We start from the raw sequence: 13872 nt of genomic DNA, 5'->3' as shown, positions 1-13872 counted from the left end.
ACCTCAGACCTTGGGAAGGGAAGGTCTTTATGACCAAAGAGAACTAGAGATCATTACTGATCACAAAATAGAAAATTTCATTATACCAAAATGAAAAGTTTTGTACAAACAAAACTAATCAGAAAGATTAGAAGGAAGTAATAAACTGGGAAAATATTTTTTACAGTCAAAGGTTCTGATAAAGGCCTCATTTAAAATATATGAAATTAACTCTAATTTTAAAAATCGCCATTCTCCAATTGAAAAAGGTCAAAGGATATGAACAGACAATTTTAGATGAAGAAATTGAAACTATTTCTAGTCATATGAAAAGATGCTCCAAGTCATTAAATCAAAAATGCAAATTAAGACAACTTTAACCACTACACACCTTCAGATTCTAAAATACGGAAAAAATAAATGATTGTTGGAGGGGATGGGAAAACGGGACATTGATCATTGTTGGTGGGTTGTGAACAATCCAACCATTTTGGAAATGTTTGGAACTTGTAAAAGTTATCAAACTGCATACCCTTTGATCCAAGTGTTACTACTGGATTATATCCAAAGAGATTATAAAGAAAGGAAAGGGACCTTATGTGCCGAATGTTTGTGGCAGCCCTTTTGAGTGGTAAAAACTGGAAATGAATGGATTCCATCAGTTGGGAGAATGGTGAATAAATTTAAGTATATAATATTATGGAATATTACTGTTCTTGAAATAAACAGGATGATTTCAGAAATGGAGACTTAAAACTGATCTGAGGAAATGAGCGGACCAGGAGATCATTATATACTTAACAACAATACTATATGATGACCACTCTGATGGACGGCCATCCTCAGCAAGATCCCAAATATTTCCAAAGGAAGAATGAACTAACCATATCCAGAAAAAGAACTCTGGAGATGACTAAAAACCCAAATTGAATTCCCAATCCCTATATTTTACCCACCCATTTTATTTCCTTCACAAAATTGTCAATTTTCAAGTCTGATTTTTTGTACACAAATAAATTTTTGGTCATTATACTTATTGGGTATCAATTTATTTTAATATATTTCATTCTGGTCATCCTCCATCTAGGGAGGGGTGGGGCGGTAAGAGGTGAAAAATTAGAACAAGAGGTTTGGCAATTGTTAATGCTGTAAAGTTACACATGCATATATCCTGTAAATAAAAGGCTATTAAAAAATAAATACATAAATAAAATTTAAAAAAAAAAAGAAATGATCCAAAAAAAAAAAAAAAAGAGAGAGAGAGTAGTAGGGAATTATTATTTTTTTTCCTTTCTTTATTTCTTCAGGACTTAACATAGCTCCTGACATATAGAAAAAATATTTCATAAATGCTTATTGAGGGGATTCAACTCAAGATATATTTTAATTTTGTAATAGAGGGAGAAGAAATAAATGTCTTTTCAGAACCTTTATGGCTTAAAAGGACATTGAGGAAGTTTCAAAAACAAAAACAACCACCTAGTACTGATTCAGGAGGGAAAAGGAAGTAGGAATTGTTCTCTTCTGAGGACTGGAGGACTATACTAGTATAGAAAGAAGGCATAAAATGGGTAATTCTCATAATTGGCCTGCATGTGAAATAGACACATACATACACACACACACACAAACATTGGAGGACTATGGGGACTATGTGAGAGATGAACCTGACTTTAAGGAAGAAAACAAACATTTATTAAGCATGTGCTATATACCAAGCATGTCAGTATCATTACAATAATTATCTCATTTGATCCTCACAATAACTCTGGGAAGTAGACACAATTAATATTCTCATTTAACAACTGAGGAAACTGAGGCAAACAGAGGTCAAGTGACTTATCTGGGATCATATAACTAGTAAATGTTTGAGACCAGATTTCAATTAAAATATTCTTGACTTCAGGTCCAGGATCCTATCCTCTATATAATGGACTCTAGACAAAGGAGATAAAGCAGAATTGAATTTTCATTTTCTCTATCTGTCTCTACCTCTCTGTTTCTTTCCCCTTCCCTTTCTCCCTCCCTCTCTCTGTCTCTCTGACTCTGTTTCTCTGTGTCTGCCTCTTTCTCTGTGTATCTCTCTCTGCCTCTCTCTGTCTCTTTGTCTCTGTTTCTGTGTATCTCTGTCTCTGTCTCTTTTTGTCTGTGACTGTCTCTGTGTATCTCTGTCTTTTTCTCTCTCTGTCTCACAAACACACTGTGACTTAGTGTTAAAATATATCAAACTTATCAATGAAACAAGTCAGGATGGGATAGTAGTGTGGGCTAATTGGAGGATAATGCTAGTGAAAAAAATAGTCCACAAACAAACTAATCTTCCTTAACTGAAGAAAGCTGAGGGATTTGAAAAAAGAATTGAATCTAAGGGAGTAGTTTATTTTGCCTCTTAAAAAACTGGAGAATGGCTAAAAAGATTGTAATATATTGGCATAACAGAATATCAGTGAACCAGATGAAATGACAAAACAGACAATTTCAGAGAATTCTGGTAGTATGAACTCATTGGAATTATTCCCCTTTGTTTTCAGAATTTTATTCTTCAGCACTTCCCATCTTTCCTGGGCTGACTCCTCATGTAGTATTTCAGTTCACAGATCCCTACCTACCTTCTTTCTGAATTCTTTGAATATGCTTTCTAACATCTAAGGTACATTTCAGATTTGCCCAGATTTCCTCCCTACTATCACAAATTCAAGAAGAAAGTCATTTTTTCCTCCTAGGGTCCCCATCACTCTCACCCCAGGAACCAGTTCCTTCCTATTAGTGAGAATCTTATCCAGAAGAGAATATCCTCTTTGGTTTTCCCACCTTTTGAAGGATGGAATTATCATTAAGGCATGCCAAGAAATCATTATCTGTTAGCTTATGGCAGAAGAGATCTCCAGTAGGTGTCTACTCTACCTTGCCCCTGGTACCAGATTTGTGATGTTTCTATTTCTCATTTCTGGACAGTTCTGTCTAGTTGGTCTTTCTAAATGACAAAATCACTTTTGTCCCTTCTTCTACTGATATTAATCCAAATATACTATTATACTTTTTGTTTCTTAATATCCTTACAGGAATATAACCATCTAAATTGAGGCAACAGGATGTATTGGCAAATGTTTTACCAACAGATCTGAGATCAGTTGGGCATATGTAGGATATACTTTTAAATTAAATTTACATTATTAAGATTTTCTCCATAGTTTTTAAAATCTAAAATTTAAAACATTTTAAAAACATTAATCAATTTGCATTAACTCATGCATTAAATTTTGTATTAAATCTACCCCGATTTGCACGTTTTGCCAATTTCTTAGGTGTCAATGCTCAAACTTAAAATTTAACAATTAGCTCTTAAGATTCAACTTTCTTATACCCTGAATATATATAAGTACACTTTTTCTTCCCCTATCCCTTTTTATATAGTCTTTTTATATGTAAAGGTTGTTTCCATAATATAAGGGTATGATAACAAGCATTGTTTCATTTTAAGTTTTATTTCACTCTTCCTCTATGTTTGGACAAGTTATATCTAAAGAAAGAGACTAATCAAGCAAGTGATATTTTTAAATGCCTACTGTATGTTTAGCCTTGTGATAAGTGCTGGGAATACCAAAAAAAAAAAAAAATCAAGCAAACAAATAAAAATCCTGTCCTCCAGGAGCTTACAATCTAATAAGGGGAGATAGCAAACAAATTATGTATTTATTTATATTTAGACAAATCTATACACTCAAAGAGAACCTCTGATAGGCTGTCCAGAAGGGAAAATAATTGTGGCTAATTTGGTTTGTTCAGAGAGAATCCTGCCTTCTGAAAGCCCAGATGAATCTTGCTTTCATTAGCAAGTCCAATATAATAACAGGCTATTGTACTAATACAGATTTGAGATGATGAAAACCTGCCCTAGAATGGTGAAAATGTGAGGGAAAAAAAGAAAGTATCTTCAAGATATATTACCAAAGTAAGATTGATTAATCTTGGCAACAGTTTGGATCTAGGGGGTGAGAAATACCAAGAAATCCAGGAAGAACGTGAGGGACTTCAAGACTTATTCTCTACAGTTATAGAGAATGTAAGAGAGGGGGAAGATTTAGGAGTAACGATAATGAGTTCTGCTTTGGTCATATTAAGTTTAAGATGTCTATTGGCCCTCTAGTTCAAGAATAATTATGGAATTGGATCTGAGTGCCTGGAAAACCAAGTACCAGGGCTGAGTGGTAGCAAATATCAAATGATATCACCTAAGATAGGACAGGAATTCAGGGTTTATTAGATTAAAATTTTCCTATGGAAGAAATTTGCTAGTAATGATAGCTTCTTGTCACATTCAGAGTTCTTTTCACACTGATCTGGACTTCGTATCCAACTTTCTTTAAGTTTTAAGTAGAAGATGAAACATTAACTAGATAATCTTTATTGAAAGGTTTAATGCTAAGAACACTGGATTCAGAGTCAGACAATCTGGATTTGGATCCCAGCTTTGGAACCCAGTCTACTCTGCCATAAAATGGAGATAGGTACTATGATACTTGCACTACCTACCTATAGGATTACTATGAAAAAAAGCATTTCATGTGTCTGAAATCATGTGGCAAATCTATTTCCAAAGTACTTGTATAATACTAAAGTATTATACAAAGTATAGGGACATTTAAGGTCACATTGTTTTATGTAGTATAGGAATTTAGTGGAGAATGTGGGAGAAAACCTGAATATGACCCCTTCCATTCAGTTTGCATTTGGCAGGCTCTGAATCAGGGCCCTGGGGGTGAGTGGGAAGCCCATTAATCCATTACTGGGTCCCAAGCCATCAGATCTTTCAATTTCTCACCTCATCAGAGACTATGCTCCATGGAGAAATGAGCCGGCTGCTTCAACCCCAGCTTAGAAGTCCTAGATCATACGATCTGTCCCAGCATGGGGCATCTGACAGGATAGGGCAGGTAAGGGGAATGGGAAACGACTGTAGGGGAATCCACTGGTGGCCCCATTAAAGCAAGGTAATAAGGCTGTACAAAGTAAGAAGAAAGCAGAGAGTGTCCCCGTGTTAGTCACTCTTCAAACTCAAGCTTACATAAGTGAGCTGACCTTGAACCTGGCGTGTGATCAGAGATTAGACTTTTGGGGAGAGCTGGGTGGTCAGGGGACAAAGAGCAGAGTCTGTCTTTTTCTGCAAAAGCAATGGAAGAAAGAGGCTGTGGATAAAGAGGTAAAGAGTGTCTGCAGCAGCACAATCCCACACACTCCATGAGAACCTCCGATAGGTTTTCAGGAAGGGAAAATAATTGTGTGCTAATTGGTCTGTTGACAGAAAGAGTCCTGCCTTCCTGCCTTCTGAAAGCCCAGATGAATCTCGCCTTCATTAGCATGTCCAATTTTCCATAAATAACAGGAGCCTGCAAAATCTCTCTCCAACCACCCTGCCTTCCTCTTCTCTGCCCTTCCCCCAAAACATTCCCCTCTCTTCTCCCTTCCTAGAATGCCCCCGTCAAAGCAAAAGCCAGAGAGAGAAATGGGTTTCTAATTGCGAACGTTAGGGCTGAGGACAGCTGCCTGGGTGAAAGTGGGTGTGCTAAAACAAGCACAAATTGAATCTTACCTCTGCTGTAACTAAGGTTTCAAACAGGTCATTTTTAAGGACACTCTGGGGAAAAGAGGGAATATCATCCTGCTTGCAAATAAGATTTAAGGCAGTTCTTTTATCAGCTCGGGTAGATCTTAAATTCCCTGTTATCTTTCTCCTGCCTCCCTCCTCCATATAAGCAGCTGACTGAACAGAAAATATTCTACAGGTAGGGAAGAGACCCTCTTCTACCTCCCTTCTCAGTCCTTCCATGTTTATGAACTACACAATGATACTACACAGTATTCTAAAAATACTGCTAAAGAAAGGAGATGAAGGAAAATGAGCAAGTCAACTTACACTTGTTCAGAGAGGCAAGAGAAAAAGCAGAAATTATCTTCCTCTGGCCTTTCCTTTATGGAGTGAGGAAGGTTTGCAGACTCCACACTGGCATCCTCTCTCCAAAGAATATCTCTAAGTCAGTACAGCTAGAAAGCTCTCTCTGGTGTTTTCAATTGAGAGAGAAGACAAGTGTTAAGCAACGTCAGGAAAATAGTAGACATTAGCAGGGATTGGGGTAAGGTGATATTTTCAGAGGCATTCAAAATAGCAGACTGTGATACAAGGTCAAGTGGGAAATTCTGAAGCATTAGCTAGTTGATAGCTAGAGATTTGTGAACATAGACAAAAGTTAAACCTGTAGGTCAAACTTGTCCACACACCAATTGTAGTGGGAAAATTAGTATAATGCTTTTATTCCAAAGTCTAGTTTTATAACCTTGGATAAACGAATTTCTTCTTTGGATCTCAGATTCCTCATCTGTCAAATTATGCGATGGTTCCAAAGACTTCCCAAGTTCTTCCCAATTTATAGATTATATGACTCTATGAAACAAAATCTCTGTAACAAATCCATAGACTTTTGTTGAATTTTAGCTTCTATATGGACTTGGGAAGATCACTCCCCTATCCAAGGTGCCCTTCTTTTGAAGAAATGGTGTATGAAAGATAGAATCAGCCTCAAAATTGAATCAGATCTGTAAGCCATCCTTTGGGTTCATATTTTTCTTTCCTATGTGTGAAAGGATCTCAAAATCAACGATGTAAAATCAAAATAATCATTTAGTCCAATGCCTATCATTTTATACATAAAAGAAAGAGGCTCACTGGCATAAAGTGACTTGTCCAAGATTACATGGAAAGCTTCCAACACTATCCATTTTATTTTGAGCAGCTGGTTCTACCTTTCCCTTTAGGTCATTTTTTCACTAAGATCTCTGGAGTAACAACATATATAGAGGAATGCTGGAAGATTGGGAATTTTTTAAAAGGAAGGGTAGGGTGGTTCTTTGAGTCTTAAGACTCAGTGGAAGGTATTGATAAGAATGTAAAATATCTGGATGCCTTGGGAGAGAGAAAGTAAATGGGATGAATTGGTCATGTGTGACCTTGAATAGAATGTAGAGGAGTATAAGAAGTGAATATTTCCACAGCCTTCAGAGAAAACCCTCAGGGTGAGAAGGCTATTTTTGAGACATCAGAGTAAAAGAGTTAGTTCCCTGGATAGGATGACAAGTGCCATCATCTGGAAGAACTGCAAGAAGTGAGCTATGGGATGGATGACTATGCAGAACAATGAAGCAGTGTTGAGAACTGAATTACAGCAGTTGGAGAATAAAGAACAACAGGAAAGAGGAACAAATATATACAAATATATGTGTGTGTGTGTGTGTGTGTGTGTGTGTGTGTGTATATATATATATATATATATATATATATATATATATATATATAATTATTTATCTTGTGGGGGGAAAAAAATAAAGTAGGGTTTTGAACCCAGATCTTCTGACTTCGCTGTCAGTACTTTTTTCCATTGTATTTTGATGATCACTTATTTCATTAGTGTAACTGCTCTTCTTATGCCAGTGCTGAATTGTAACCCTTCCATGCTTTAGTAGATTATCTAATGAATTATTAAGGCCCACAAAAATCCATCATCTGATGACCAGGTTTCTGGTTGTTAATGAATTTCTCAAACTTTATATAATTTAGTCCTTTGATGATAGATATGATCTTTTCCAATTTAGTAGGAATACCAAAACTGTCTATGCTTCTCTCTGTGTGTAACACACACACTTTCTTTCTCTCTCTCTCTCTCTCTCTCTCTCTCTCTCTCTTTCTCTCTTTCTCACTCTCTATATGTCCTTCTGTGTGTGTCTGTGTGTGTCTGTGTGTATGTCCTTCCCCCTCTAATTGAGCCTACTCTGTGATAGATACTGTTCTAAGTGCTGGAGATACAAAGAAAAGTAAAGATGAGTCCCAACCCTTTTGCCAGGGAAAGTGAACAATTGACCATTTATAAGGATACATTTGTCAGGTGCTACACAATCTTTCATTTCCACTCATAAGTTACTACATCTCTCTGGTAAGGTGATACCTTGACTCAGCAAAATACATATCTTCAATGATTAGATTTATTTATTCATTCAAGAAGCTCAGCTTGATCTATTTGTCTAATGAATAGTTATTGAGGAGGAGTTACTGTACACAAAAAACCCTGATACTGACTGTTGGGGATACAAAGATAAATACAACATGGTCTTTGACTTCAAGGGATTTAATATATAATAAAAATAAAGAACATATAGGGCATACCAAAAGTCTTAGCACAGATTTGAACTTTTGATTTTGGGGATATCCTATTAAAAATAAATATAAGACCACATATGATACATGCTTCAGGAGAGATATAAACAAAAACAAAAACCAGATTTCTGGCAGATCAGGAAAGTCTTAATGCATTCAAGCTTCACCTTGTGGGATAGGTAGGATTTTAAAATGTACAAATGGGAAGAGATGATATTAAAAGAAAGGGAATTTCACAAGAAGAAAGCCAGACTGAACTATGTTTGGTAATGTCAAGACGCCCAATTTGGATAGGAAATGAAGTTCATATAGAGAGAATAGTGGTCAGCAAAATAGAAAGATGCCAAATTGTAAAATGATGGAATCTTTACTAATTCCCACATTTAGGGAACAGAGTAATATAGAAAGAGAAATATAATTGGGACAGTGAGTCTCTTTAGGGTAATTTTTTCATCGTGGCTGCTGTCTTTCTTGGGTTCCCCCCGCCTTATTCATCCCTTTTGAGGAATGAATAGTTATTTGATAATTGTTGTCAATATACATCCTTCTTTTATTCTTTATAGTATTCTAGGAATTGGACATTTCCAAACACTTATCAGAGAATGTAATATATTGCTATCCTGCACGACATGCTGGGCAAACCCCTAGTCTTGGATCACAGCTAGACTGCTATTGAAGACTTAGGATTCCTGAAGATTACTATTGTCTTTGTTCCAGTAAATAGAACCCAATAGGGGAAAGATCCTATTTGAATTAAAAAACTACCACTCTAGGCTCCAATGTAACACAATCTCCCAATTCTCACTTTCTCAGCATCTTAATACCTGGTAAAAATAATGATAACAAAAAAAACTATTTGAAATTTTCAAATTGTTGTTTTTCTATTTTTAGTTAATCATTTCCTTTATCTGAAAAAAAAGAAATTTGTGTTCTATTATATTGAAATGCAAAAGCCATTCCTTTTATTTCCATTTAGTTCCATCAAATTTTTCCACAATCATTCCTTTTCTCCTTAATATTTAATCTTTCTCTTCTATCTACCTCTTGCTTCCCAGCTGCCTACAAATATCCCCAAGTCTTCTGAATGCTTAAAAACAATTGTCTCTAGATCCTACCTTTCACTCATACTAATATCCTACATCTCACCTCCATCTAAAACCAGATTCCTAGTAAACATTACCCACATTGCTTCTATTTCCTCTTCTCACACATACTTCTCAACCCTCTGCAATATGAGTTTTGATTTCATTGCTCAATTGAAACTTTGCTCTCCAGAGTTTCTCAATCATCAAACTTTTGGATCTCTCTGTAGTATTTGCCTTTGCTGACCACTCCCCAAATTCCATAAATTTGGGGTTTAGAGACAGTGATTTCTCTTGGTTCAACTTCACGAAATCCAGCTCATTCTCTGTCTTTTTTCCTAATCCATTAGCCACATTACAAAATAACTGTGGACTGACCCTACTCTATATTATATTCTGGGTGGTCTTCTCTTCTTTTTCAGTGACCTCAGCAACTTAAAAGATTTTAATTATCATCTCTATGCTGACTGCCAGCTTTGTATATTCATTTATATCCAGGACCACATCATCATAAGGAGGTTGGGTATTTCCAATTAGAAATACTGTGGTCATCATCAATTTAATCTGCAATCAGAATCCAACAGTTCTTTCTTTGAAGGCAGATTGCATTTTTCATCATAAGCCCTTCAGAATTGTCTTGGATCACTGTAACAATGAGAATAGTTAAGTTATTCACAATTGCACAATTTATAAACAATGTTCTCCTGGTTCTGCTCATTTATTTCACTTTGCATCAATCCACATAAGTATTTCCAGGTTTTTATGAAATCATTCTCTTTATCATTTCTTATAGCAAAATAGTATTCCATCACAATCACATACTACAATTTTTTCAGGACTCCCTAACTGATGGGCATCCCCTCAATTTCTGCTTCTTTGTTACCACATAAAAAACTACTGCAAATATATTATACCTCTAGATCCTTCTTCTTATTCTTTGATCTCTATGGGATACAGATCAAGTAGTTTATTATTGTGTCAAAAGAAATCTTATAGGGAATAGTTCCAAATTGTTCTCCAGAATGAAGTGGATCAGTTCACAACTCTACCAATTGTGTAATTTTTCTACATCCCTTCCAACATTTGTCATTTTTCTTTATTGTCATATTAGCAAATCAGACAGGTATGAGGTGGTACCTTGGAGTTGTTTTAATATGAATTTATTTAATCAGTACTGATTTAGAGTATTTTTATGTGACTATAAATAGCTTTGATTTTTGCTTTTGAAAACTGTCTCTTCATATCCTTTGACTAATTTATTGATTGAGGAATAGCATTTATTGTTATGAATTTGAATCTTTTTCCCATATTTTAAAAAAGAAATTTATTTTATTGTACCTTGATGTCTTATGGAGTCATCCACTTCCACCTGTCCAATTTTAATATTTTCTTTTGTTTTGTTTTTAATTGTTTTATATTTTCTGGGTATACATGCACATTAAAAAATAATTTCTTTATGAATCATGTTGGGAGAGAAAAAATCAGAACAAAAGGGAAAAGCCAAAAAAGAAAAAAAAAAGAAGAAAAAGGGAAAAAGTGAGCATAGCATGTATTGATTTATATTCAGTCTTTATATTTCACTCTCTGGATGCAGATTGCATTTTCCATCCTAGTTTCCATCCAAGGTAAGTTTACTACTTACCATCTGTAAACAAGGAACATTTCCTTGGTTCACTGAAACATTGAGAAGAATCAAGTCTGTCATATTTGATCAAAGTACAATTTTGCTGTTACCATGTACAGTGTATTCCTAGCTCTGCTTGCTTTGCTCAACATCAGTTTCTGTAAGTCTTTCTAAGTCTTTCTAAAATCAGCTTGTTTGTCATTTTTTAAAGAAAAATAATATTCCATTACTTTCATATACTATAACTTATCCAACTATTCCCTGTTTGATGGGTAACTACTCATTTGCCAATTCTTTGCCACCACAAAAAGAGCTGCTACAAACATTTTTGCACATGTGGATCCTTTTCCCTCCATTATGATTTTCTTGAGATATAGCCCCAGTAATGATGCTGCTGGATCAAAGAGTATGTACAGTTTGATAGCCCTTTGAGCATAGTTCCAAATTGCTCTCCAGAATGATTAGATTATTTCACAAAATCAACAATGCATTAGTGTCCCAGTTTTCTTTTATTCTCTCCAACATTTATCACTATCTTTTCCTATCATCTTAGCCAATCTGAGAGATATGAGGTGGTGCCTCATGGTTTCGATTCTAATACTTTAAGGAATTATTTTCTTCAGTGAACATTGTGCCTTTTTCCAAATTGGTCAATACTGGCTTTAATCTTCAGTGAATTTTTGTACCTCTTTTTGCATTTGCCAATTCTGCTTTGTAAGGAGTTCTTTTCTTCAGTAGATTTTTATGCCTTTTTTTTTCTTAACCATTTGGTCAAGTCTGTTTTTACATTGATTTTTCTTTAGTAATTATTTTGGTAACTCTTTTACCAAGATTTTGACTCTCTTTTCAAAATTTTCTTGCACCTCTTCTCCTCCCCCCCCCCATTTCTTGACTTCTGTTATTTGATTTTTTAAATTTTTTTCAGAACTAGTGTCAAAAATTTTTGTGGAGCTTGTGTCCAGTTCAGATTTTTCTTTGAGTTTTGCTTGTAGTTTTTTGACATCATTGTCTTCTGAGCATCTGTCTTAATCTTCCCTATCACCACATTAACTTTTTGTCATAGATTTTTTTTCTGTTTATTTGCTAATTTCTACTTCATTTCTTGACTTTTAACTTCATGTCAAAATTGAACCTTGCTTCTGGAGTAGAGGGGACACTGTTCTAAGCCTGTTTTTTTTTTTTTTCATGTTGCTATTTTCTTTGGGAGTTCATAAATTTTTAGTGGTATGACATAAGGAGAAGTGTAGTCATAGCTTCTGACCTATGTTCTAGGGACTTTGTTTTCCTGAAGTCACAGATATTGGTACCATTCTCGGCCCTGGAATTGTGACCTGGTCCCCTCCTATTTTGTAATCACAAGCACTATTGCTTCTTTATGCCTTGGAACTGAGACCAGATCTGTACTCCCCTGCTAATAACCACAAACACTCATCTTCCCTTTAGAACTGTGAGTGGAGACTTCACTTTCCTGTGGCCACAAATGCTATAGCTTATCTTCATCCTGGAACTGAACCCAAAACTGTATATTGACAATTTCAACAGGGTCCCCAACTCGATGCCAGCAAAGGGTCCATTGTAATCTGTTTTGACCAGCTATCTAATTCTCTTACCATCTGTAATTCAAGAATTTTTTTAAGGCTGCTGTTGCCACTTTTACAGCCTCCTCCAAAGCCTGCAGCTCTGTATACAGAATGCTCTGGATCAACCATCACTTCAGTATCACAAACCTTTCCTCCTGACGTCTTACGTTGTCTTGAGCTGGAAAAATATCTTGCCCTCATTTTTTGTTGACTCGGCCCCTCTGGAACTGATTTGAGGTATTGTTGCAAAGTTGTTTGAAGGGGAGTGTTGGTTAAGTTCACTTAAGTTGATACCTGTAGATCACCAACTTGGGTCTATTTAGTAGTCTTTTTATATTCAGTGTTATAATAATAATTGTAATATTTATAATATATATTATATGATATATATAACATATATTTTAATATAGTATATAATAATAAATGTCTGCTGCATTGAATTGGAAAAAAAAAAACGTGTCATTTCTTTCTCTACAATACCTCTATTAACTATCCCCTTCTCTTAAGAAGTCAAGCAACCACCAAACTGTTGGAGAACCTGAGCACCACTAACCTAGATTATTGTAATAACCTACTCATTAGTCCTATTGCCTTAAGACTTTTAGTCTTCTATTCCATCTTCCACATAGAAGCCAAAGTGATTTTACTAAAGCAAGTCAGACCAGGTCACTCTTTTTAAAAATAAACTTTATTAGTTCCTATTATTTATAGGAACAAAGATTAAAAAATTATATTTGGCATTTAAAACCCTCTGATATTTAAACCCATCTACCTTTTCAATCTTACTAAAATTATTCTTATTCCCCATCACAAAAGTACTTCTTAATATTCCTTAAACATGGCTACTATTTCCCATCTCTATGACTTTATATACTGGCTGTTCTCCATACCTGGAAACCATTCCTTTTTCATCCTTCCTTTAGAATCTCTAATTTCTTTCAAGGTTCACTTCAAGTTATCTTCTACGTGAAATCTCTTTGAATTCCCTCAGCTGCAAGTGTATTTATCCCACCCCCAATCATCTTATATCAACTTTGCATATGTTTTTTACGGATGTATTTTCTTTCTGGCTAGATTATAACCTTGCAGTAAGGAGCTATTTCACTTTTTCCCCCCAACAGAGCCTGCCACATAATAGATGCTTAATAAATGCTTTTTGATGAATTTGTACACTTTGACCTATCAAAATCACAGCTAGACATATATTGCAAAGAGGATGTACAAAAATATTTATAGCAATACATTCTGTAGAACAGGTTCAGGAGACTAAAAAAAAACTATGACAAATAAGATTAAATATTGCAGTATAAAAATGATATATGAAGAATTTGGAGAACTTTGAGAAGACTTCAATGAATAGACAGAAGTAAAATAATAAGAAGTAGGAGAGAACAATTTGCATAG

General features: G+C 35.2%; 1 protein-coding gene across 1 annotated transcript in view; it reads right to left on the bottom strand.

Annotated features, from left to right (window-relative positions):
* The window catches only part of BRINP2 (BMP/retinoic acid inducible neural specific 2), a 169198-nt gene that overhangs the window by 33508 nt on the left and 121818 nt on the right, over positions 1 to 13872 (bottom strand). The window lies entirely within an intron of this gene.

This window comes from Sarcophilus harrisii, chromosome 4, assembly GCF_902635505.1.
Source record: "Sarcophilus harrisii chromosome 4, mSarHar1.11, whole genome shotgun sequence".
Taxonomy (NCBI): Eukaryota; Metazoa; Chordata; class Mammalia; order Dasyuromorphia; family Dasyuridae; genus Sarcophilus; species Sarcophilus harrisii.
This window is presented reverse-complemented; position numbering and strand designations above follow the sequence as displayed.